This window comes from Scyliorhinus torazame, chromosome 31 (assembly GCF_047496885.1).
Source record: "Scyliorhinus torazame isolate Kashiwa2021f chromosome 31, sScyTor2.1, whole genome shotgun sequence".
Classification (NCBI taxonomy): domain Eukaryota; kingdom Metazoa; phylum Chordata; class Chondrichthyes; order Carcharhiniformes; family Scyliorhinidae; genus Scyliorhinus; species Scyliorhinus torazame.
The window spans coordinates 10,660,104-10,686,105 of record NC_092737.1 but is presented as its reverse complement, the minus strand read 5'-3'; the positions used below and the strand labels follow the sequence as shown (position 1 = coordinate 10,686,105).

At 45.9% G+C, this 26,002-nt stretch overlaps 1 long non-coding RNA gene across 1 annotated transcript; it reads left to right on the top strand.

The window, feature by feature from the left end:
- Nucleotides 1-12,480: 12,480 nt before the first annotated feature.
- Nucleotides 12,481-21,380, top strand: LOC140404786 (uncharacterized). Its single transcript, XR_011938576.1, has 3 exons — nt 12,481-12,617; nt 20,289-20,309; nt 21,362-21,380. It is a non-coding gene; the product is annotated as an uncharacterized lncRNA (long non-coding RNA).
- Nucleotides 21,381-26,002: the final 4,622 nt, after the last annotated feature.

Below are 26,002 nucleotides of genomic sequence, written 5' to 3'. Positions count from 1 at the left end.
GCGCAGTGACCATCATGAAGAAGAAGGTTCTGGGGAAACTGAAAGGTCTGAAGGTGGATAAGTCACCTGGACCGGATGGACTACACCACAGGGTTCTAAAAGAGATAGCTGAGGAGATTGTAGAGGCATTGGTGGTGATTTTTCAGGAATCACTGGAGGCAGGAAGGGCCCCAGAGGATTGGAAAGTGGCTAATGTAACACTCCTGTTTAAGAAGGACAGAAGTCGGGAGGTTTTAGGCCGGTTAGCCTGACTTCGGTCATTGGTAAGATTTTAGAGTCCATTATTAAAGATGAGATCGTGGAGTACTTGGAAGTGCATGGTAAATAGGACTGAGTCAGCACGGCTTTGTCAAAGGGGGTTTGTGTCTGACAAATCTGTTAGAGTTCTTTGAGGAAGTAACACGTGGGCAGCACAGTAGCATTGTGGATAGCACAATTGCTTCACAGCTCCAGGGTCCCAGGTTCGATTCCGGCTTGGGTCACTGTCTGTGTGGAGTCTGCACATCCTCCCCGTGTGTGCGTGGGTTTCCTCCGGGTGCTCCGGTTTCCTCCCACAGTCCAAAGATGTGCAGGTTAGGTGGATTGGCCGTGATAAATTGCCCTTAGTGTCCAACATTGCCCTTAGTGTCGGGTGGGGTTGCTGGGTTGTGGGGATAGGGTGGAGGTGTTGACCTTGGGTAGGGTGCTCTTTCCAGGAGCCGGTGCAGACTCGATGGGCCGAATGGCCTCCTTCTGCACTGTAAATTCTATGATCTATGAGAACCAGTGGACGTTATTTATTTAGATTTCCAGAAGGCCTTTGACAAGGTGCCGCACAGGAGACTGTTAAATAAGTTAAGAGCTCATGGCGTTAAGGGTAAGATCCTGGCATGGATAGAGGATTGGCTGACTGGCAGAAGGCAGAGAGTGGGGATAAAGGGGTCTTTTTCAGGATGGCAACCGGTGACTAGTGGTGTGCCTCAGGGGTCGTTGCTGGGACCACAACTTTTCACAATATACATTAATGATCTGGAAGAAAGGACTGAAGGCACTGTTGCTAAGTTTGCAGATGATACAAAGATCTGTAGAGGGGCAGGTAGTATTGAGGAAGCAGGGAGGCTGCAGAAGGACTTGGGCAGGCTGGGAGAGTGGGCAAAGAAGTGGCAGACGGAATACAATGTGGAAAAATGTGAGGTTGTGCACTTTGGAAGTAGAAATAGAGGCATAGACTGTTTTCTAAATGGGGAAATGTTTAGGAAATCAGAAGCACAAAGGGACTTGGGAGTCCTTGTTCACGATTCTCGAAAGGTTAACGTGCAGATTCAGTCGGCAGTTCGGAAGGTAAATGCAATGTTAGCATTCATGTCGAGAGGGCTAGAATACAAGACCAGGAATGCACTTCTGAGGCTGTATAGGGCTCTGGTCAGACCCCATTTGGAGTATTGTGAGCAGTTTTGGGCCCCGTATCTAAGGAAGGATGTGCTGGCCTTGGAAATGGTCTGGAGGATGTTCACAAGAATGATCCCTGGAATTAAGAGCTTGTCGTATGAGGAGCGGTTGAGGACTCTGGGTCTGTACTCGTTGGAGTTTAGAAGAATGAGGGGGGAAACTTACAGGATACTGCGCGGCCTGGATAGAGTGGACGTGGAGAGGATGTTTCCACTGGTAGGAGAGACTAGGACCAGAGGGCACAATCTCAGACTGAAGGGACGATCCTTTAAAACAGAGATGAGGAGGAATTTCTTCAGCCAGAGGGTGGGGAATCTGTTAGACCCTTTTCCGCAGAAGGCTGTGGAGGCCAAATCACTGAGTGTCCTTAAGACAGAGATAGATAGGTTCTTGCGTAATAAGGGGATCAGGGGTTATGGGGAGAAGGCAGGAGAATGGGGATGAGAAAAATATCAGCCATGATTGCATGGCGGTACAGACTCAATGGACCGAGTGGCCGAATTCTGCTCCTATGTCTTATGTTGAACACGATGAGCTGCTTGTACATCTCTTCTCCAGCAGCACAGCTGAGGTTCCAGCGGCACGTTTCTGGTGGTCTGCAGGCAATGGCGAGGTCACCATGGGGGGATTGCCCAGACCGTGCTGGACTCTGTGCAGGGCGACAGTCTCGAGATGGCGCTGGCCAAAGGAAGATAAATGACGGGACTGTGTCAGATTCCACAGAAGAGAGGCAGTTCACCAAGAACAAGCTTGTCATTGACGGCGTTGGTCCGATTATGGAGCTGTTGGCTCCAGATGTTGGCACATAACGTGCACACAAATTAATTCCTGTTGTGGACTCCCCACTACAGGAAGCCAATCCACGGGACGGTGAGCTTGAAGCGCAGGTGGCCATTTCAGAAGACAGCGACACAGCTACGGGTGACACGTTCATCGTGCTGCAGGATGAGAACGAGCTGGCACCACCGTCTTCAGATGTGTCTGACCCAGGAATCGTCAGTCTCGTCTCGAGTGATGAGGGCCCACCACCTGCAGCTCAAGTGCAAGTCACGGGGGCAATGCCCAAAGTTGCAGGTGAGGTGCAGCCGGCAGAGCCAGCACAGCTACGGTGTGAGGCGCTGCAGGTAATTGCTGAAGCTGAAGATTTCAGCAGACCGCCACAGCCTACAAGGTCGGGACGACATGTCCAAGTGGCAGCAACAGCAGCCAGACCTGCCAAAAGAGCAGGCCAGCAGCAGTAAATCAAATGCTTCAAAAGCTAAAAGCAAAAAGAAAGGTGCACTCACAAAGTACTGTTAAAGAGGAAGAGATGGAAAATGAGTGGTGATGCCAAGAAAATAGACATCGGAGGTACCAGAAGCCGGTGATGTTCAGCGACAGGGCAGAGGCATCTCCAGTGATGGCGAACAAGTCACTGATGCTCCAGCACGCCAAGGAGAGGTGAAACCGCCAACCCTAGTTCCATTCTCCACGCCGTCACCGGAAACCCGAATGTCTCCTGCATGTCGATGAGGCCGCAGACAGGGGCATGGTCACACCGCCCAGAGATCAGGACACGCTTAAACCTCTGCACACGCATCGACACACAACAACGGCCAGGGCCGCGCCAGGGGCTGCTTCAAAGGGGACAACCAGGAGACACACTAGAGTACTTCACAGTGTCTCGAGAATGGAAAGGAAAAAGAAGAAAAGACAGGGAGAACTACCGCATACCACCAGCCAACCAGTATCGAAAGCACCTGCAAATAGCAAGCACCAACGTGCCAGAAAACGAAAGCGACTGGTAACGCAAATATGGCCGTCTTGGACACAGGCCTCCACAGCTCTTTCAGGCAGCGAGTCCCAGATTCCACCACCCTCTGGGAGAGGAAGCTTCTCAAATCCTCTCTAAATTTGCCCCTTACTATAATTCTATGCCCTCTGGTTATTCATCTCCTTACTTTTTTTTTAATAAACATTTTATTGAGGTATTTTTGGTATAGCAACAACAAAATAAACAGTATACATGAAACCATAAACAGAGTGCAAAAGCCTTTTCCCTCTCGTACACGTCCCACCCTTATTAACCCCATACTCTATTGATGTCATCCCCGCGCATGCGGAGGGGGGGGTCACCTACGCGTCGGCCATCGCGGAGACCTACACGGCCGACGCGTAGGAAAAGAGTGCTCCCATGGCACAGGCCCGCCCGCGGATCGGTGGGCCCTGATCGCGGGATCTAAACTACTCCCCCCCCCCCCACCCCCTGACGATTAATTTCCCGCGAAGAAGTCGACGAACGGTTGCCACCTCCGGGTGAACCCTAACAGTGACCCTCTCAAGGCAAACTTGATTTTCTCCAAACAGAGATAGCTAGCCATGTCCGATAGCCGGTTCTCCGACTTCAGGGGCTTTGAGACCCTCCAGGCTAATAGTATCCGTCTCCGGGCTACCGGGGAAGCAAAGGCCGGAACGTCTGCCTCTTTCTCCTCCTGGATTCCCGGCTCTTCCGACACCCCGAAAATCGCCACCTCTGGACTCAGTGCCACCCTTGTTTTTAACACCGTGGACATGACATCTGGAAAACCCCTGCCAAAATCCCCTAAGCTTCGGACATGCCCAGAACATGTGGACATGGTTCGCTGGTCCTCCCGCATATTTTGCACACCTGTCTTCAACCCCAAAGAATCTGCTCATCCGGGCCACTGTCATGTGAGCCCGATGAACGACCAAGAATTGTATCAGGCTGAGCCTGGCACATGTTGTGGACGTTTTGGCTCTACTCAACTCGTCCGCCCATAAACCATCCTCTATCTCATCTCCCAGCTCCTCCTCCCATTTGTGCTTCAGCTCCTCGGTCTGCGTCTCCTCTGACCCCATAAGCTCCTTGTAAATGTCCGAGACACTCCCTTCTCCAACCCACCCTCTGGAAACTCACGTGTTCTGAATCCCCCTTAGCGGTAGGAGCGGGAAAGTTGACACCTGTTTACGGAGGAAGTCGCGCACCTGCAGATACCTGAATTTGTTTCCCCCCGCCAACCCAAACTTCTCCTCCAGTGCCCTCACACTCGGAAAGCTCCCCTCTATGAACATATTCCCCCTCCCTCCCTCCCTCACCCAAACTTGGCCCAACAAATATTCATGTGAGCCGGTATAACGTTCCAAATAAATGGCCTAAGAACACAATGAAATGGGATAAACTGTTCTCTGATCATCTCGGTGATACCAAGGGGTGATTATGAGATTTGTGGCATTTAGTCAGGATCCTTCGCCAAAGTGCATCCGGCAACGTGGCACATTGTGAGTGCCACCTGGCAATGGGAAAAGGGGGAATGTGTAGCAGGTTTGAGAAGAAAAGCCCAGCTTTCAAGCCTTCCTGCATTCGGGCCCCCCTTCCGGGCCGGTAGATGCCAGGCAGTCCCTCTCCCGGGATGCAGCCGGCTCACCTCGCGAGAGCAAACATGGAACGTTGCGATTTGCTTCACCTTTTAGCAAGCCTGCATATGAGACTGAGATAGCTCACTCTAACATGCTCTTCCACGATGCAGGCGTTGGAATCTAACCCCTTTGTCTTGGGGATCTCGGGCAAGCTCCTTTCAGTGCTGGTCTTCTCAAATGGGGACCAAACGGAATGACACTCATGAAGTTCTCCCAGATTATCGGCATGAGGACCCCCTTATAGGTGAGTTGGGGGGTTGCATTGTAGGGCCGAGAGATCACAAAGCCATTTTTAATGGCGACTCGATCTCCTGTACTGATGAGCTCCGCTTACCCGAAAATGGTAATCACGAAAGCGAGACTAAGTGCAGCCTCGTCAGGGCATTCCCCGCTGAGGCCCCGGATCTACCCAAGTGGGCGCTCAATAGCGTGGTGTTTCTTGCCTCTCCGAGCGGTGGGAAACACCCAGCTAAACGCACTTGCCAACTGACTTTGTTCCCATTCGGGTACATTGCACCCCCCGATCTTCAAAGGTAAAGTTTGGAAATCCTGGTGAAAGAGACAATGGACACGATCTGCCAGTCATGTTGCGCCCGGACAGGACCATAACGCAGCTGGTAGGTGCCAGAAGTGGCCTCCTGCAGGCTTCCAGACAGCCAGTACACCTCACAAGATCTACCCAGGTCTTGGGATTAGGGTCCCACCCACAATGGCGAGCCAAGCCTCGCACGCTTAAGTAGGTTTCAGACCCGCTTAGGCATGCTGACACGGGATTTAGTGGGCTCCTGGCATCAACCAGCTTCCCCAGGGAGACCCCAGCCAGGTGCATTTCAGGACTAGTCTACACGAACGTGAACCAGGGGAAATGGCTCCCAGGCCATCGGAGGCCACCCCCCAGCCCTCCCCCTTGAATGTGGACACTGCCAGGCTGGCACATTGGCACTGCCACCCTGGCACTCCCCAAGGTGCCCAGCAGCATAGCAAAGCCGACAGGAGCACTGCCAGAGTGGCTGGGCCAAAGGTCAAGGCCTGAGGGGTCCATGCCCATGATAGGATGGTACAGGGCTGGTATGAAGGGGTCTCTGGAAGGGTGGGGTCCCGGAAGGGGGAGCTGAATGCAGGAAGGCTTGAAAGCTGGGCTTTTCTTCTCAAACCTGCGACACATTCTCCCTTTTCCCATTGCCAGGTGGCACTCACAATGTGCCACGTTGCTGGATGCACTTTGGCGAAGGAACCTGACTGAATGCCACAAATCTCATAATCACCCCTTGGTATCACCGAGATGATCAGAGAACAGTTTATCCCATTTCATTGTGTTCTTAGGCCATTTATTTGGAACGTTATACCGGCTCACATGAATATTTGTTGGGCCACGTTTGGGTGAGGGAGGGAGCAGACATTCGCTGACGTGGCATCCTTGAAGGATAGCGAACAGGACAACTTGCATTCTGCAGTGCGATTGAACAATTAGTAGCTTAACATCAAATTGAAAAGTGACTATGTCTCAATCTTTGGAAAAACGTAAAGAAGAAATTTGAGTCTGTCTCAGCGTTCCATCTGTCCTGAAAGGAACAATGTGGAGGGAATTTTACTCTTGAACGGGTGTTGTGCCTGTGTGGAATATTTTGATCCAGATGTTTTCAGACTGAAACAGAGAAAAATAGTTTGTGTATTGAGGGGGTCACTGATTGTGGGCAAAAGAGCTTGCACAGCTGTAGTGAAGGGGAGGATTCCTAAGACAAGAGTGGGAATGAAAGACATTTACTGATGAGAGAAATAAGAGATGAGTAGAAGAAGAAAATATTAAATCAGGAGAGTCTGGCCAGTCAGTGTACAGATATCTCCCTGAGAGCGAGAGGGGACTGAGAGACACCAGTCAGTGTACAGATATCTCCCTGAGAGAGGGGACTGAGAGACACCAGTCAGTGTACAGATATCTCCCTGAGAGAGAGGGGACTGAGAGACACCAGTCAGTGTACAGATATCTCCCTGAGAGCGAGAGGGGACTGAGAGACACCAGTCAGTGTACAGATATCTCCCGGAGAGAGAGAGGGGACTGAGAGACACCAGTCAGTGTACAAATATCTCCCTGAGAGAGAGGGGACTGAGAGACACCATTCAGTGTACAGATATCTCCCTGAGAGAGAGGGGACTGAGAGACACCAGTCAGTGTACAGATATCTCCCTGAGAGAGAGGGGACTGAGAGACACCAGTCAGTGTACAGATATCTCCCTGAGAGCGAGAGGGGACTGAGAGACACCAGTCTGTGTACAGATATCTCCCTGAGAGCGAGAGGGGAGTGAGAGACACCAGTCAGTGTACAGATATCTTCCTGAGAGCGAGAGGGGAGTGAGAGACACCAGTCAGTGTACAGATATCTTCCTGAGAGAGGGGACTGAGAGACACCAGTCAGTGTACAGATATCTCCCTGAGAGCGAGAGGGGACTGAGAGACACCAGTCTGTGTACAGATATCTCCCTGAGAGCGAGAGGGGAGTGAGAGACACCAGTCAGTGTACAGATATCTTCCTGAGAGCGAGAGGGGAGTGAGAGACACCAGTCAGTGTCCAGATATCTTCCTGAGAGAGGGGACTGAGAGACACCAGTCAGTGTACAGATATCTCCCTGAGACAGAGAGGGGACTGAAAGACACCAGTCAGTGTACAGATATCCCACCGAGAGTGAGGGGATGAGAAATACCTGTCAGTGTACAGATATCCCACCAAGAGAGAGGACACGGAGAAATATCAGTCAGTGTACAGATATCCCACCGAGAGAGAGGGCACTGAGAAATACCAGTCAGTGTACAGATATCCCTCCGAGAGAGAGGGCACTGAGAAATACCAGTCAGTGTACAGATATCCCACCGAGAGAGAGGGCACTGAGAAATACCAGTCAGTGTACAGATATCCCACCGAGAGGGCACTGAGAAATACCAGTCAGTGTACAGATATCTCCCTGAGAGAGAGGGCACTGAGAAATACCAGTCCATGTACAGATATCCCACCGAGAGAGAGGGCACTGAGAAATACCAGTCAGTGTACAGATATCCCACCGAGAGGGCACTGAGAAATACCAGTCAGTGTACAGATATCCCACCGAGAGAGAGGGGACTGAGAAATACCAGTCAGTGTACAGATATCCCACCGAGAGAGAGGGCACTGAGAAATACCAGTCAGTGTACAGATATCTCCCTGAGAGAGAGAGGGGACTGAGAAATACCAGTCAGTGTACAGATATCCCACCGAGAGAGAGAGCACTGAGAAATACCAGTCAGTGTACAGATATCCCACCGAGAGAGAGGGCACTGAGAAATACCAGTCAGTGTACAGATATCCCACCAAGAGAGAGGGCACTGAGATATACCAGTCAGTGTACAGATATCCCACCGAGAGAGAGGGCACTGAGAAATACCAGTCAGTGTACAGATATCCCACCGAGAGAGAGGACACTGAGAAATACCAGTCAGTGTACAGATATCCCACCGAGAGTGAGGGCACTGAGAAATACCACTCAGTGTACAGATATACCACCGAGAGAGAGGGCACTGAGAAATACCAGTCAGTGTACAGATATCCCACCGAGAGGGCACTGAGAAATACCAGTCAGTGTACAGATATCTCCCTGAGAGAGAGGGCACTGAGAAATACCAGTCAGTGTACAGATATCTCCCTGAGAGAGAGAGGGCACTGAGAAATACCAGTCAGTGTACAGATATCGCACCGAGAGAGAGGGCACTGAGAAATACCAGTCAGTGTACAGATATCCCACCGAGAGAGAGGGCACTGAGAAATACCAGTCAGTGTACAGATATCCCACCGAGAGAGAGGGCACTGAGAAATACCAGTCAGTGTACAGATATCCCACCGAGAGAGAGGGCACTGAGACATACCAGTCAGTGTACAGATATCCCACCGAGAGAGAGGGCACTGTGAAATACCAGTCAGTGTACAGATATCCCACCGAGAGAGAGGACACTGAGAAATACCAGTCAGTGTACAGATATCCCACCGAGAGAGAGGGCACTGAGAAATACCAGTCAGTGTACAGATATCCCACCGAGAGAGAGGACACTGAGGAATACCAGTCAGTGTACAGATATCGCACCGAGAGAGAGGGCACTGAGAAATACCAGTCAGTGTACATATATCCCTCCGAGAGAGAGGGCACTGAGAAATACCAGTCAGTGTACAGATATCCCACCAAGAGAGTGGGCACTGAGAAATACCAGTCAGTGTACAGATATCCCACCGAGAGAGAGGACACTGAGGAATACCAGTCAGTGTACAGATATCCCACCGAGAGAGAGGGCACTGAGAAATACCAGTCAGTGTACAGATATCGCACCGAGAGAGGGGCACTGAGAAATACCAGTCTGTGTACAGATATCCCACCGAGAGAGAGGGCACTGAGAAATACCAGTCAGTGTACAGATATCCCACCGAGAGAGAGGGGACTGAGAGACACCAGTCAGTGTACAGATATCCCACCGAGAGAGAGGGCACTGAGAAATACCAGTCAGTGTACAGATATCCCACCGAGAGAGAGGGCACTGAGAAATACCAGTCAGTGTACAGATATCCCACCGAGAGAGAGGGCACTGAGAAATACCAGTCAGTGTACAGATATCCCACCGAGAGAGAGGGCACTGAGAAATACCAGTCAGTGTACAGATATCCCACCGAGAGAGGGGCACTGAGAAATACCAGTCTGTGTACAGATATCCCACCGAGAGAGAGGGCACTGAGAAATACCAGTCAGTGTACAGATATCCCACCGAGAGAGAGGGCACTGAGAAATACCAGTCAGTGTACAGATATCCCACCGAGAGAGAGGGCACTGAGAAATACCAGTCAGTGTACAGATAGCCCTCCGAGAGAGAGGGCACTGAGAAATACCAGTCAGTGTACAGATATCCCACCGAGAGAGAGGACACTGAGAAATACCAGTCAGTGTACAGATATCCCACCGAGAGAGAGGGCACTGAGAAATACCAGTCAGTGTACAGATATCCCTCTGAGAGAGAGGGCACTGAGAAATACCAGTCAGTGTACAGATATCCCACCGAGAGAGAGGGCACTGAGACATACCAGTCAGTGTACAGATATCCCACCGAGAGAGAGGGCACTGAGAAATACCAGTCAGTGTACAGATATCCCACCGAGAGAGAGGGCACTGAGAAACACCAGTCAGTGTACAGATATCCCACCGAGAGAGAGGGCACTGAGAAATACCAGTCAGTGTACAGATAGCCCTCCGAGAGAGAGGACACTGAGAAATACCAGTCAGTGTACAGATATCCCACCGAGAGAGAGGACACTGAGAAATACCAGTCAGTGTACAGATATCCCACCGAGCGAGAGGGCACTGAGAAATACCAGTCAGTGTACAGATAGCCCTCCGAGAGAGAGGGCACTGAGAAATACCAGTCAGTGTAGAAAGGGACTGAGAGACACCAGTCAGTATACAAATATTTCCCAGACAGAGAGAGAGGACTAAGAGATACCAGTTCATGTGCAAAACTTCCCTTGTGAGAGAGGGGACTGAGAAACACCAGTCAGTGTACTGATATTTCCTGGAGGGAGACATACTGAGAGTCACCAGTCAGTGTTCACCTTCCTTTCTAAGGGAGTGGGATTGAGGGACCCCAGTCAGTGCACTAATATTTCCCTGAGAGAGAGGACTGCGAGATACCAGTCAGTGTAGAGATTTCACTGAGAGACAGGGGGATTGAGTGATACCAATCAGTGTACAGATAGCACCCGAAGAGATTGGGGCTTGGGAGAGATCAGTCAGACTGCAGATATCTTTCAAATTGGAGGGGTCTGAGAGACATTGGATATTTCCCTGAAAAAGAAGCGATTAAGAGACCGTAGTCAGTGTCCTGATATTACGCTGAACTGGACAATGTTGAAGCATCTTTACTCTGTATCTAGCCCTGTGTTGTAGCCTGGGATTGTTTCAGGAAACAGTGCAGAGGGACGTTTACACTGAATCAAACCCAGTATTGGACCTACCTTTGAAATGTTTGATGGTGAATTCGCTGCGCCTGAGCCAATTTACTTGATACAGCTGCTCCACTGCCATCTACCTGACAAATGTTGATAATTGCCAGTTATGACCTGTCCACAAAAACCAGAACAATTCCAACTCAGCCAAATACCACACATCAGTCTCCTCTCAATCATCAGAAAAGTGATGGGAGGTGTCATCAACAGTGCTATCAAGCAGCACTTACTCAGCAATTATCTGCTCACTCTCAGTTTGCGTTCCACCAGGGCCACTCGGATCCTGTTCTCATTACAGCCAAACATGGACAATGGAGCTGAATTCTCGAGGTCAGGTGAGGGTGACTGCCCTTGACATCATGGCAACATTTGACCGAGTGTGGCATCAAGGAGCCCGAGCAAAACTGAGGTCAGTGGGGAAACTCTCTGCTGGTTGGAGTCATGCCTCGCACCAAGATTGTGGTTATTGGGTGTCAATCATATCAGTTCCAGAATGTCACTGAATGAGTTCCTCTGGGGACTATTGTAGGCCCAACCCATCTTCAGCTGGTTTCAAATGCTGGCCTTCATTGGAAGCAGGATCAAATGTATGGACAGCTTGGTGCAACTGTACAGGATTGCCCCGAGATTACACCGAGAGCACGGTGTATTAGATTCCACCCAGAGTAAGGTGCTCAGCTTTGGCCACCTTACTTCAGAAAGGATATACTTGCATTTAAGCTAAGTTCAGATAAGGTTCACTGAGCTGAAAGAGTTGTGTTCTGAGGAATGTTTGTGCAGGTTGATCCAATTATCATGGAATTTGGAAGTATTAGAGGTGATGTTAAGAACATTTAAGATGCTGAGAGGATGTTTCCACTCGGGGGGGAATCTGGAATGAGCGGACACTGTTTGACCTGGAGATGAGGGTGTGTGGATAACTCTCACGAGGAGCACGGGGGATCGATGATCGATTTCCCCGTGGGCTTCGTACAAGATGGTGGACAGCATACCCAGCTGGGGCTTGTCAGCGAGACCTTTAAATTCAGCATGAGACCTGGACTTGGAATTCCCAACAGTCCTGGGCATTTGTTCTACAACTTGAGGATGTGCAGCAGAGTTGTCTGCGTGCGCTCTGCTCAGAAGCAAAAGTGAAACCAACACTGGACTTGACACACTCCCCTTCTCGCATTGCCCTTCCACATTGCAAGAGGTTCATGGCTCCCTCCCTTTAGGATTTAGAAATCATTATGGAGAAATCTTTCCATGAACTGGGTTTTCTGTTGTTCTATTGTAGCTTGGGTGGATAAACTGCTCCACGTGTAGACACTATTCTGTCAAACGTTTGCCCAACACCATGAATCCCAAGATCCATCCTCCTCCACCCTTCACCACAGAATTGGAGCCTTTGTTGTTTTCAGTCTTCCTCAGGAGCCTCGTTTCAGCCCCTCGATTCTGATTGGTTGGGCAAGCCAGGGTTGATGGCTGAAAAATTGAACTGAGTGCTGCAATTAATGTCTTATCTTTTGGCTGACATTTCATTCCGTGTTCACTGAATCCTGGTCACGCTTGTCAGAAAGGCTGATTCATGGTGAGAACAGAATAGCATGTGTTCAAAACCGAGCCAGAACTGCTTTACAGGGTCAGAAGTGCTGGTCTGATAATGTATATAAGCCCAGAGTCCGCAGTGCACAAACACCTCACAGAGAGGCAAACAACTCACCGCAACCATGAAGTACCTGAGTCTACTTCTCCTTTTCGCCCACATGGCGGGGCTCTTGGCAGGTAGGGAGCAATGTGCTTTGCCTCTCTTTTAATACTGTTTTACCTGTCCTTGCAGCCTCTGGACAGAGCTCCAAGTGTCCGGTGTGGAGCTTGCAGCCTCTCGATGGGGTTCTGCCACTTTCGAGGGGATGTCAAAACCTTGAAGAGAGGGCAGAGGCTCTTTACTAGAATGGTCACAGGGCCAGGGGGGACTTGGGTTATGCCCGAGACTGTAGAACCTGGGAGTGTTCTCCTGAGAGTGGAGAATTTTAAGGGGGAATCAGTTATGAAGGGACTTGATGGAGTAAATGAGGAGAGATTGTTTCCACTGGCAGTAACCAGAGGAGTCAGATTGAACTGATTCTCAAACATACCAGAGGGTAAATGCGACAACTGTTTCTGTACAGTGAGTTGCTGCGATCAGCGAATGACCGGGCGAAAGAACGGGGGCAGCACATTCCCAGAATTATTTTGAATTTACAATAGAGAATTTGCCACTGCAACTGGAGGAAGCATTCTACCCAAATATTCTTCAGCAGTAACTGTGCTCAATGTAAAGACTTCAGTGATGAAGAGTAACGAGATAAACTGGGATGTCCTTCCTCAGGGGAAAGAATGTCCATGGGAGATTTAATCCAAATGTTCAGAATTATGAGCATTTGATAGGGTAACAAAGAAACTCTTTCCTCTGGCAGGGTGGTCGGTAAGCAGAGGCCATGATTTGAGATAAGTTGTAAAGGGAGCAGAGGGGAAACATATTTTAACACAGCGGGTTGCTGTGATCTGGAATGTGCTGCCTGAAAGGCCAGCGGAGTCAGATTCATGAGGAACTTTCAAAAGGGAATTGGTAAGTATTGGATTGAGAAACATTTAAAGGACTCTGCGGAAGGAGCAGGTGGAGTTGGGCATCCGAGTATAATGTGAGTATGTAACTACATAAATCAAGGACTTGGAAACTGCACAAGTCTGTCCTGCCCTGAGATGTGATAATTAACCAGACATCAATGCAAAATTAATCTAACTGCATGCTTCATCATCATGGATAAAGACTGCTGAGTCCTTTTCCTACAGGATTGAACTTTTCCTTTCCGACTTAACGTTTAACAGTTGCATTAATTAGTGGAGGGGGTAATGTTACACAGCTTGTAGATGTCCTCCAAATGTTTTGGATTGAATAAATTAATTAGGGAAGCAAAATATATAATACTTTCTGATATTAGTTTATTATTTTGACCCTGACTTTTATTTGTTTGTGTTTTTTCTCCGTTAACCCCTTTTTCCCCCCAAAAGAAATCATTTTTAAAAATTAAGACTCCTTCTTTGCAACGCTGACTGCAAGAACACTGTTCGCGGGCTGCTTCTTTGCAATGCTGACTGTGAGGACACCATTCCTAAAGCGCTTCACTGTGACACTGACTGCGAGGTGTCCTGAGAAAAGGTTCAGCAGAGGGAGATGTTCAGCCAATATTAGAAAAGACAGCGAGAGAGTCAGGAAGGCATAGATGTTCTGGACCAATCAAGTCACAAGGGAGTTTGACAAGATTGGTGGTATTTATTTTAATGCAAAAACAAGGAGCATGAGGAACCAGGCAGATGAGTTGAGGGCACAAATTAGAACATGGGCATGATCTCGTTGAGACATGGTTGAGAGAGGGGCAAGTTTGACAGCTCAATCTTCCAGGATATAGGATCTTCAGGCGAGACATGGAAAGAGGTAAAGGAGGAAGGGGTGTTGAAATTTTGATCAGGGAATCAATTACAGCAGTAATGAGGGACAACATCTTAAGGAGCTCTTCAAATTAAGCCTGATGGGTAGAACCTAAAAACCAAAAAGGAGCAATCACATTGCTGGGCGTGTTCTATCGGCCCCCTAACAGTCCGAGAGAAATAGAAGGCAGATATCTAGGCGAATTTCAGAGCGGTGCTGAATACTGTAGTGATAGTAGGGGCTTTCAACTTCCCCAACGTTAACTGGGGTAGTCATAGTGTGAAAGGTTTAGAGGGAGCATAATTCTTAAAATGCAACCAGAATTTCTTTAAGCCTGAACGTAGAAGGCTCTATAAGACGGGATGGTCCTGGACTTGCATTTGACATGAAAGCAATCTTCATTAGATTCAAGATTGTGATGGAAAAGGACACGGTTGGGCCTGAAATAAAGTTCTGAACTAGGGAACGGCCGATTTCAATAAGATCAGATATGATTTGGCCAGAGTGGACTGGGAGTAGACACGTTTCGGTAAATCTGTGACACGACAGTGGGATCCATTCAAGAAGGAAATAGGGAGAGTACAGGGTCAACATTTGTCAATGAAGAAAAAGGGTGGAACCAGTAAATCCAATGAACCCTGGATATCAATGGATATACAGCGTTAGATAAAAAGAAAAGGGAGGCTTATGACATATATAGAGCGCTCAAAACAGCAGAAGCCCTGGAGGTGTAGAGAATGTACAAGTACAAACTAGAATATGATATTAGGAGAGCAAAAAGGGGACATGAAAGGATACTGGCAGATAAAATAAAGGAAAATCCTCAATTGTTTTCCATGTACATTAAGGATAACAGGGAAAGAGAAGGACCTATTAAGCACCTCAGCGGTAATTTGTGTGTGGAGCCGAAGGATGTAGGTAGGATTCTAAATGAATACTTGATTAGGTATTGAGTAGGTTGGCAGGTGTAAAAGTCGACAAAACTCCAGGGTCAGATGAAATGTATCCCAGGCTGTTGAGTGAAGCGCGGGCTGGCAAAAAATTTCCGATTCTTGTCTGGCCACAGGAGAGGTGCCGGAGGACTGGAGGACAGCCAATGTGGTTCCATTATTCAAGAAGGGAGGAAGGGATAAACACAGGCCAGTCAGTCTAACCTCAATGGTGGGGAAACTATTGGAAGCAATTCTGAGAGACAGAATTAATCTGCATTTGGGGAGGCAGGGGTTAAGCAAGAACAGTCAGTATGGTTCTGTTCAGGGGAGATCATGTCTGATCAACCTAATTGGGTTTTTCAAAGTCGTAAACTAGTGTGTAGTTGAGGGCAATACATCATGTGGTCCACCTGGACTTCAGCAAGGCTTTTGATAAGGTGCCACATGGGAGACTGAATGCAAAGGTAAGAGTCCAGGAAATGTGGATGATTGAATCCAGAACTGGCTGAGTGGCAGGAAGCAGACGGTGCTCATAGAATATCTACAGGGCAGTGGGAGACCATTTGGACCATCGAGTCTGTACCGACCCTTCGAACGAGCACTCTACCCATGTCCACTCCCCCGTCCACCCTACTCTATCCCCGTAACTCAATAGATTAATCTGCACATCCCTGGACACTAACGGGTAATTTAACACGGACAATCCACCTAACTTGCACATCTTTGTACTGTGGGAGGAAACATGAGCAACCGGAGGAAACTTACAGCGACACGGGGAGAACATACAAACTCCACACAGACAGTAACTCAAGGCACGAAGAGTTGAACCAGGGTCCCTGGCGCTGTGAGACAACAGTGCTAACAACTGTGCCACCCTGCCACCCCTAAATGGTGGTCGAGGGGTGTTTTTCTGACTGGAAGCCTGTGTCCAGTGGGGTTCCGCCGGGATCAGTGTCGGGGTCCCTTGCTGTTTGTGGTTTATATAAATGATTTAGACTTGAATGTAGGACGGTTGATCAGTAAGTTTGCAGACGAGAGAAAAATTGGCAGGCTGGTAAATAGTGAGGATAGCCTCAGATTTCAGGAGGATATAGACGGGCTGGTCAAATGGGCTAATCAGTGGCAAATGGAATTCACCATGGATAAGTGTGAGGTGATGCACTTGGGCAGGACAAACAAGGCAAGGGAATACAGGATAAACGTTAGAATCCTGGGAAGCACCGAGGATCAGAGGGACCTCAATGTGCATGTACACCCGTCAATTGAGGCAGCAGGGTGGGTGGATACAATGGTTAAGATGTTATAGGGTATAATTGCCTTTATTAGCTGAGGCACGGAGTTTAAGAGCAGGGAGGTTATGCTGGAACTGTATAAAATGTTGGTTCGGTCACAGCTAGAGGATCGTGAGCAGATCTGGAATCCACATAAGAGGGGCGTGATCGCACTGGAAAGGGTGCAGAGGAGATTTAGCAGGATGTTGCCTGAGCTGGAGAGTTTTAGCTACAAAGAGCGATTGGATAGACTGGGATTGTTTTCCTTGGAGCAGAGGAGACTGAGGGGGGGCATCCCAAAAGCAAATAAAACAAACTGAGGTGGTTGTTTTTGATCAACGCAGACGCAATGGGCCGAATGTCCTTTTCTGTGCTGGAGACTTTTATTACCTCAGCACTTTATGTAAATGTTTGTAAAGATTCAAATCAATCCATGATTCATGGAAACCGAGATGAATTATTTTCTTTTGGCAGACCATTATGGTGCTTCCCAATATGGTATGTATTTTAGTCCTGAGAATTTAATAATCAATTTTTGTCTGTTTTAATCTCTAGAAAGAATAATACAAGCACTCTTAGTAAAATTGTTCATAATACCCAAATCCAAATCCCTTCGCTGCACCATTCCACGCTCACTGGCTGCTTCTAACATGTTCCAAAACTGTTAAAAGTGTAAATTCTCTTCAGTTGGCAATAGCGACCAAATCCGTTTAGCTAACCATCTGGTCCTATTGCGATCCTGGACCAGACCCCAACAGTTACTAGGATACCGGACAGAACCCCTAATATTTTATTTTTAATTTGTAAGACTGCGAGGAAAGACTCCAGGAGTGATTCCACACACAAATCGGGATATGGTGTATTAAACAAGCTTTCTTATTAACACAATATTAAAACTACATTTAACAGCACAAACATATAGCTACAATTACCAGTGAAACAATGCTTCACAATAAAATAATAACTACCATCTTTCTATCGCCAATAAAGCAGAACCTCATCACCCACTTTTAAATACAGTTAGCATACCCAGAATACTTCCTTTCTCGAGATGTCTTGGACAAACTGCCTTGATAGAGAGAGATCCTTCAGGGACCAGCCCGCAGGTCCTTGCCTGTGTCGAGCTACTGTTTAACTTCCCAGCATTTGGCAAAAAGCTCATGTTTTGTTCACAGTCAAATCTTTTTAACTGAACTGTTTCTCCAGAAGCTGCTAGCCTGTGCAAACATAGGTCAAAACGCACTACGTTTCCAGAAACTGCTCGCCTGTTCACAGACAGATCTAAGCTAAACTCAACACCTGACTGCTTCAGCCCCCGGCTCTTCCCATTAACCACATAATCTCGATCCCACTAACTGGGTTATGACCATCTGACTAATGGCGATGCTTCTATTTCATCCCCAGGGAATATTTCTAGAAACAAAATTCCATCAGCCTTGCTTTGGCAAACAATATCCATGGCTGGAATAAATTATGATCTTACTTTTACAATATTTTCATTGCACCTCTGTAGCCCCAAAGTCTAGCTGCCTTTCAAACCAGGATTTTTAACAACATTACTGCAGCAATCAAATACACACCCCAACCCAGGCGTTTAACCATTACTGCACCAGGTACATATAATACTATATTTATATATGAAATTCCGACATTCATCACACCTCCCCCTTAAAAAAATGAACTAACAATATGAAAAGATGGCTTTGCTTTCTAAAGCCTTTGAACTTCAAACCTTACTCGTTACTAAATACCATTAATACTCAATAAGATACATTGAAATTACTCACCAGGGAACAAAATATATTTGTGTTCTCCAAAACACAGCAGAAAATGGCATTCCCCAAAATTTGCAGCAGGTTAGAGATTCAGCTGACCCGATGAAATATGATAATGACAAATTTCAGACCCTGCACACGAAAAAACACCCTCTGGCTTCCCACTTTGTGATTCTGAAATACAGATTTCTGGTTGAAACCACTCATGCCCAGAAATCTCAGGACTTCTCTCCTCGTTGACCGTAATGGAAACTCCCCAAAGCTTTCGTTTTCACCTGCGGTGGGGCGATCTGACCAGGAATTGTATGACCGAAGGCAGCAACCAGCATCCACCCTCCTGTAGTCGATCGATAATTCTTTTAAATGTTCCAAATGCTTCTTCCACATTTGACTAAACACTACAAAATCGTCAGTGTACACGGCACAATTGTTTAGTCCGGACATGACCTTGTTGGTTAATCTTTGGAATGTTGCTGGGGCATTCTTCATTCCGAACTACATTCATTTAAACTGACACAGACCATTAGACGCCACAAAAGCCAAAATCTCTTCACCCTGTCTGATAAAAGTACTTGCCAAATATCCTTTAAGTAAGACAAGTTTGGAAACAAAATTTGTTTGTCCCACCTTTTCAACACAGTCTTCCAAACATCAGGGGTTTGGGAATACTAATTGTACAATCACACCATTAAACACTTTTGCAGCACCAGTCCCAGCTGCCTTTCACTGTCTGCCCATGGGTGGGAAGGTTGGACTGGAGTTGGATGTGGGCCTATGGTGTTAGCACACATCGGACCCATGCACATCCAACAGGCCATGACGGCCACAGTATGAGACAGCCTCAGTCTACGACCCAAACCTGGCTCCATCTCCCCTCACCACCCCCCGAAAAAAATAATGTGGAGGTGTCCCCGTGGTATAACCAGAGATCATCCAGCCGGCTGCGGTCCGTTATCTAAATGACAGGAGTCAGACTACCTTGGAAGGTTAGGAGCAGCTTATCTTACAACAAGTCGTCATCATCCTCCGCGCCTTCCCCAGAGAAGCCGCACCTTTAGGGGCCAAGCCCTCACCTTGCGGAGCTAGCCCCGCGCCGGAGTCGTTGGCACGCCGCCGCCGAATTTTCGGTGCCGGAGAATTTGGAGGCCGGCAGGGGAGGGATTCACGCCGCCCCCCGGCGATTCTCCGACCCGGCGGGGGGTCGGAGAATCCCGCCCAGCGAATGAACTAACAGTATTGGAAGACAGTGAGAAAACCCATGGCAAACTGCATAGACCTCCCCAACCTGTGTACAATCAGCAGTGAAGGCAATGGTCTATATAGTGAGAAGCCATTCAGCCGATTGGCTAGGATTGGCCAGTAACTGCATGTTTTAACGTCAATAGAAATAGTTCTCCCCAAACAGCGAGGTCAAATATTTCCAACTTAGCTGATGGTCAACAAGCAGGTGCCACTTGAACAGGTAATTCTATCCAGTCAGGAACATTCTGAGTTACTCACGTAACTCTGCCCTGCCTAGTGACCATTAACCAGACCGCAAAGCAAATTGATCAAATATATAGAAAAATCGCTGCACTGTTGTCATACAGTGCTGGGTTTTTTTTAACCATATTTAGATTTTTAAAACAACAGAGTGAAGAATTCCACACAAATCATGCTGGATTACCCAGAAATAATCCGAGGATAAATAAAAGCATTAAGCAAGTTCAAATGACGTGAATATGAATGGTAATGTTTATATCAATTGTAAAAGGTGAGGAGAGAATTTTATATTTTATTCTCTGCATTGATGCAAGACAGATATTCATCTGCGAACGGATGGGAAATTAATAAAGTGAAATAAAATGATTATGATTCGTAATTTTAATTTAATTTTTGAAAGAGCAACACCTACCCATAATCCTTGCACCATTTATTATTCCAGTTTTAGAACTAATTGTGTTGAACATGTGGATTTCTAATACATTCTCTCAAAACATGTTAACACCAATCTATTCCTTCCACAGCATACGTAATCTCCGACAAAGGTATTGTTTCAATTTTACTGATCAGTTTCTCAACATGGAATAAGGACACAGACACTGAATAATATAAGATGTTGTTCACAGCCAATCACAAACCCCACCACTGCCCCATCACCCTGCACATTGACATCGACTCCCTTGTTACACAGTACTCATGGGGTTTATTTGCTATTATCGAAATTACTGGTCAGGAATTGAGTATGTTTCTGTTATGAGAAGATGCTGCAGAAATTACATCAACCAAGCTTTCTAATTAACTAAATATTCAGCTGACCCCATGAAATATGATAGCAGCAAATTTCAGATCCTGCCCTATCAATCCAGGCTCTCACTTTGTGATCCCGATAGGAGGACACAAAAGGTATTTGAACACACCGACTGTGGGGAAATCCATGGTGAACTGCATCTCTATCCCACACTGTGTGAGGACTGTAATAAAATCAATGGTCACAATATGCCTAATATATTGTGTTAACTGCTGGACATGTCAACATCCAGGCAGCATGGGAACATATCATTCTAAACAATCAATGATGGCCACAGCTACTTAATTTAGTGATGCTCTGTGGTATTGGGTATGGGTTAATCAGACAAACATGCAAATTTATACAACTTGATAGTTTAGCAAAATGATAAATAATTAGCGTTCCTCCATTTTTGTCACAATGAACAGCGACACGCTGTGGTGAATATCAGACAAAGGAATGTCACATAGTTTGTACATTACCTGTTCTGGAGTTAAAATGAACTTAAATCAGTTGAAATTATGAAAATGTGAATGATATATATACTGTTATAATCCTGAAGGAGGGAAATATACATAATACTCTGTACTTTAGTGCAAGATACTTAGATATTCACCTGAATCACGAGTAAGGATCAGTAAACTGCTTAGAAAATATGCACAGCAATGTTCCTTCTATATGTGGAAAAGAAATTATAACCCAAGAACTGTGCAATGTGTAAGGTACCGATTACTGAATTGGTTTGTGTAAATGTTGTTTCCCAATTCATTCTTTGCAAACAATGTTAACGTCAATCTGTTTGTTCCACAGATTGCGATATTTATCCAGGTAAAGTATTGTCATTAATTTTATATATTACACTCTCCAACAAGTACAGTGACAGAGTTGGAGCAATAAATATTGATGATAGCCAAACAATCCCTTCAATACATTAGTACAGTACATCTAATCCCTCACTACAAAGTATGAACTGGTGAATTTGCTGTTCTCAAAATTACTTGCCAAAGAAAATATGTATTTTGGTCCTCCAGAAAGCAGTAGAAATTAGTATTTCTCAAATATTGTTGTTGCTGAGAGTTTCAGCTGATCCTATGAAAAGTGATTACAGCAAACTTTAGGTCCTGCCAAGGAAAACCTCTCCTTTTATAATTCCTGTAAGATAGGGAATGAATGAACCGTATTGAATGAGCAACTGTGAGTATACCCATGGTAAACCGTATTTACATCCCCAACCTGTTTACACTCAGCAGTGAAGGCAATGATCAACATCGGGGCAAGTTATTCAGACTATTGGCTGGAATAGTCCGGGAGCTGGATGTTTTTAATGGAAAATGAGATAGTCCTATCCAATCAGCTGTGTCAAATATTTCCAACATGCCTGCTGGTCAACATCGAGGAACAGGGTGAAGTTATAGTTCTATCCAATACAGAGCTTTCTGAGTTGCTCAAGTCTGTCCAGCCCTGCTCAGTGGCCATTAACCAGACCGCAAGACTGATTTATCAAATATATAGAAAAATTCCTGCACTGTCATCATACAGCTCTGACCATTTTGGAACAATAAATTGTGAACAAATTACCTCATTATATCATAAAGAGAAGAATGTCACACATCTCAAACTGGATCAGCCCCAAATAATCCTAGTATAAATTAGAGCCATAAATAACTTAAGCATGTTGAAATGAAGTGAGTGTGTTAAACGTCGGTGTGGGCACCAATTTGTGGCAATCACTTGTTTGTCCCGGGGAGGCTTGATGGAGGGTTTTGGAGGTGGCAGAGTGCACGTATAGAGAGGCTGGGGGATCTGTTTATTGATGAGAGTTCTCCTCGTTTGGAGGATTTGAACTGCCGGGAGGGAATGGGTTTCGCTATCTGCTATAAATCGGTGGATGAGTTGGGAAAGGAGTTAGAGTCGGGTCTGTGGGAGGATGCTCTGAGCAGAGCCAACACGTCCTCATCATGTGCCAGGCTCAGCCTGATACAATTCATGGTGGTACACCGGGCACACATGTTGATCAGGTTTATTGGGGTGGAGGACAGGTGTGTGAGGTTTGCAGAACGGCCCGCAAATCATGTCCATATGTTTTGGGCATGTCCGAAGCTTAGGGGATTTTGGCAGTGATTTGCCGATGCCGTGCCCATGGTGCTAAAAACGAGGGTGGCGCCGAGTCCTGAGGTGGCGATCTTTGGAGCGTCGGAAGACCCGGGAGTCCAGGGGGTGAGAGAGGCTGACGTTTTGTCCTTTGCCTCCTTGGTAACCTGGAGACGGATCGAATTAGCGTAGAGGGACTATGAGTTAGCGACATGGCTGGGTTCCTCAGGCTGGACAAAATTAAATTCACCCTGAGAGGATCAGCGTTAGGGTTCGTTCGGAGCTGGCAGCTGTTTATCGACTTCTTCAGGAAAGCTAAACTGTTAGCGGATACAATAAGGCGGTGGGTTCGGGAATAAGGGGGAGTTTAGTTTAGGCTGGAACAGCGAGAAGAGATGCAGGGACTTGGTGGGTGTGTCTTTAAGCCACGTTGGCGGGGTACGGTTGTTGGTTGGTTGGGTGATACGCACTGATTTATGTTTATATTTGTATTTGTATCTTTTGTTGTTGTAAAACCATGAATGGCTGAATAAAATGTTTGTTAAAAAACAAAATGAAGTGAGTGTAAATGGCAATATTCATATTAATTGTAAAAACGTAGCTCAATAAAGAAACTGAGAAGGAGCAGATTTTGTATTTTACTCTCTGCATTGATGCAAGACAAATATTCATCTGTGAACAGATGGGAAATTAATAAACCAAAATAAAATGATTATGATTCATAATTTTGATATTAGATTTGAAAGAGCAACACCTACCCATCATCCTTGCACCATTTATTGTTCCAGTTGTAGAACTAATTGTGTTGAACATGTGGATTTCCAATCGATTCTCTCAAAACATGTTAACACCAATCTATTCTTTCCGCAGGATACTACGGCCACTCCCATGGTAATGTCTTTACTTTTACTGATCAGTTTCTCAACAAGGAATAAGGACACAGACACTGAACAACATAAGATGTTGATGACAGCCAATCACAAATCCCATCCCTGCCCCATCACCCTGCACATTGACATCGACTCCCTTGTTACACAGTACTCATGGGGTTTATATGCTATTATTGAAATTACTTGTCAGGAATTGAGTATGTTTCTGTTATGAGAAGATGCAGCAGAAATTACATCATCCAAGCTTTCTCATTCATTAAATATTCAGCTGGCACAATGAAAAATGACAGCAGCAAATCTCAGAACCTGCTCAGTCAAACTCAGCCTCTCACTTTGTGATCCCGATAGGAGGGCACAAAAGAGATTTGCACACACCGACTGTGGGGAAATCCGTGGTGAACTGCATATCCCTCCCACACTGTGTGAGGACTGTAATAAAATCAATGGTCACCACATGCCTAATGTATTGTGTTCACTGGTGGACACGTCAGCATCCAGGCAGCATGGGAACATATCATTCTAAACAATCAATGATGGCCACAGCTATTGAATTTAGTGCTGCTCTGTGGTATTGGTATGGATTAATCAGACAAACATGCAAATTTATACAACTTGATCGTTTAGCAAAATGATAAATAATCAGCATTCCTCCATTTTTGTCACAATGAACACGACACGCAGTGGTGAATATCAGACAAAGGAATGTCACATAGTTTGTTCATTATCTGTTCTGGATCTAAAATGAACGTAAATCAATTGAAATGGTGAAAATCTGAAAGGTAAAATTTGTTTCGTTTGTGAAAATCGTTACTGTTATAATCCTGAAGAGGGAACTATACATAATACTCTGTACTTTAGTGCAAGATAATTAGATATTCACCTGAATCACGAGTAAGGATCACTAAACTGCTAAGGAAATATGCACAATGTATGGAAAAGAAATTATAACCCAGCAACTGTGCAATGTGTAAGGTACCGATTACTGAATTGGTTTTGTGTAAATGTAGTTTCCCAATTCATTCATTGTAAACAATGTTAACTTCCATCTGCTTGCTCCACAAATTATGGTTATTACCCTGGTAAAGTATTACCTTTAATATCATATATTTCACTCTCCAATAAGTGAGAGTGATGGAGTAATAAGTATTGATGATAACCAAACAAACCCCTCAATGCACTACTACAGTGCACATCAACATCTAATCCCTCCTTACAATGTATTAATTAGGTGAACTTTCTGTTCTTGAAATTATTAGCCAAAGGAAATATATATTTTTGTTCTCCAACACGCAGCCGAAACTGGCATTTCTCAAATTTTGTATTTGCCGAGAGTTTCAGCTGACCCTATGAAAAATGATTGCAGCAAACTTTAGATCCTGCCAAGCAAGACCCCTCTCGTTATGATCCCTGTAACACTGAGAATGATTGAACAATATTGAAAGACAGCAACAGTGAGAATACCCATGGTAAACCGCATTTACCTCCCCAACCTGCTTACACTCAGCAGTGAAGGCAATGATCAACATCGGGGCAAGTCATTCAGACTATTGGCTGGGATAGTACAGGAGCTGGATGTTTTTAACGACAAATGAGATTCTTCTATCCAATCAGCTGTGTCAAATATTTCCAACATGCCTGCTGGTCAACATCGAGGAACAGGGTGAAGCTATAATTCTATCCAATACAGAGCTTTCTGAGTTACTCAAGTGTGTCCTGCCCTGCTCAGTGGCCATTAACCAGACCGCAAGGTTAATTTATCAAACGTATAGAAAAATTATTGCACTGTCGTCATACAGTTCTGATTGTTTTGGAACAAAAATTGATAACAATTATCTGAAGTAATATAATAAAGAGAAGAATGTCACACAACTCATACGGGATCAGTCCCAAATAATCCCAGAATAAATTAGAGCCATAAATACCTTAAGTATGTTGAAATGAAGTGAGTGTGAATGGCAATGTTCGTGTCAATAGTAAAAACATGGCTCAATAAAGAAACTGTGAGGAGAGAATTTTTTATTTTACTCTCTGCATTGATGCAAGACGAATATTCATCTGTGAACAGATGGGAAATTAATAATCTAAAATTAAATGATTATGATTTGTAATTTTAATTTCTTTTTTGAAAGAGCAATACCTGCCGATCATCCTTGCACCATTTATTGTTCCAGTTGTCGAACTAATCGTGTTGAACATTTGGATTTCCAATCGATTCTCTCAAAACGTGTTAACACCAATCTATTCTTTCCGCAGGACACTACGGCCACGACCATGGTAATGTCTTTACTTTTACTGATCAGTTTCTCAACAAGGAATAAGGACACAGGCACTGAACAATATAAGATGTTGATGACAGCCAATCACAAATCCCATCCATGCCCCATCACCCTGCACATTGACATCTCCTCCCTTGTTACACAGTACTCATGGGGTTTATTTGCCATTATTGAAATTACTGTTCAAGAATTGA